Raw genomic sequence first — 1,722 nt, 5'->3', positions numbered from 1 at the left:
ACGGGGAGCCATTTACAGGTGGTTACGTTCAGGCCTCATCTCTGTACGATGGGGCAGAGAAGGAGACCGTGGAACACTTTATAATAGAATGAAACAGATACAATAGACAGAGGCAGGGTTTAGACTAGACGGACAATTAGTAACTAGAGCAATTGGGAGACAGGAGTGGAAAGACAGGAATTAAGGAGGAGGACAGAGGCTTGAAAACTGAACTGGGACTGACTGATGACACACACACTTATGATAGTGAAACACACGAAGAACTTCCTGCGTAAAAGCTGGAAAGCAAGAAGCAACTAAGCGGTGCAGAAGAAAGGGAGGGAAAGAGACTGAAAAATATGAGACAACTTATCCACATAGAAGAGAGGAAGAAAGAAGGAGAGAGACCTAACAAGGATTCAAAAGCGGAACAGGTCTAAAGAAGTTCCGTTGTGGAGCATTGAGCTGGCTGCCAATCCGTGTTCTGTTTATCCTTGTGATCTGGGTGGTGTGGATCCTAAGTTGCCGGCTAATACACACATTACACAAGTCAGGGCACGTGTTGTATATAGCAGACGACGCCCAGGCTATTGTTCGACGCTATCGGCTCTCACATCACCAACTTCCAAAGGTCAAAAAGGAGGTAAGGCGGGTTTTAATGAGTATTTTCTGGGGTTCATGGTACAGAAGAAGGGTTAAATTACCACCAGGGTCATAAACCTACCCCTGGAAATGCCCACAACCCCTACGAAAGCCTTGTCAAATATGTGTGCTTGGGCGACGAACTTTTTGTAATACGACTGTTGGACCCGTTGACCAGTCCGAAATCGTCCCCGGGAAGCATATTCTCGAAGTCTGTACGGTATGTGCCGCCTACTCTTGAACAGGGCAGGATAGGTTATAGACGAAAGAGGAAAGACGAAAAATAATTCAATGAAAGGCCATAGGTGGAAAAATTGTTTATTATTCCCTAAAACTGCCTGATTGAGTAAAGAAAACGAAGACGATGTTAACGGTAACTCCTTTAAATGGCTCTGCTTGCATATGTGTGTGTCATTCATCTCTTGGTCTGCTGCGGGTCTCTCTGGAGACAGCCAGCCGTTCCCCTACGGAAGAGCACAGAGCTCGTAGTACCGATCTTTGGGTAGGAGTGAGACCACTCACACACAACACACCGCGACAACGAGGTCACAACTCCTTGCCTGACGTCGCGTACCTACTCACTGCTAGGTGAACAGAGGCTACACGTGAAAGAAGATAAACCCAAATTACCTTCACCCGGCCGGAGAATCGAACCCCGGTCCGTCTGGTTGCGAGGCAGACGCTCTATCCACTGAGCTACCGGGCCGTGTGTATATGTGTGTGTGTGTGTGTGTGTACCTCGTCCCTCTTTTCCAACCCCTTTCCAAACACACACACACACACACACACACACACACACACTTTTCCTTTATAAGTGGGATGATATTAGGTGCGTAATGATCAAAGTTGGCTTAGCAGTGACAAGAATGTCAGGAATATAGGAAAGAATGTTAAGTGAGGAAAGGAGGAGAGGGAGGGAGGGAGGGAGGGACTGGGGGGTGAAGAAGGAGAGGAGGAAAGTGAGAAAGGGAAGGAGGGGAAAAAGAAAGTAAGGAGAGAAGGAAAGAAGAGTGGGAGGAAAAGAGAGGGAAAGATACAGATAGATCGGAAGGAAACAGGAGAAGGAGGGGAAAGGGATGAGAGAAGAAAAGGGGAAGGGGA

The 1,722-nt window shown here is 47.4% G+C and overlaps 1 non-coding gene across 1 annotated transcript; it reads right to left on the bottom strand.

Annotated features, from left to right (window-relative positions):
• Positions 1 to 1,253: 1,253 nt before the first annotated feature.
• Positions 1,254 to 1,327, bottom strand: Trnaa-cgc (transfer RNA alanine (anticodon CGC)). The gene has a single exon. It is a non-coding gene; the product is annotated as a tRNA-Ala (tRNA).
• Between the last annotated feature and the right edge of the window lie 395 nt (positions 1,328 to 1,722).

This window comes from Eriocheir sinensis, chromosome 54 (assembly GCF_024679095.1).
Source record: "Eriocheir sinensis breed Jianghai 21 chromosome 54, ASM2467909v1, whole genome shotgun sequence".
NCBI lineage: Eukaryota > Metazoa > Arthropoda > Malacostraca > Decapoda > Varunidae > Eriocheir > Eriocheir sinensis.
The sequence above is the reverse complement of the archived record's forward strand: the minus strand, read 5'-3'. Positions and strand labels throughout refer to the sequence as shown.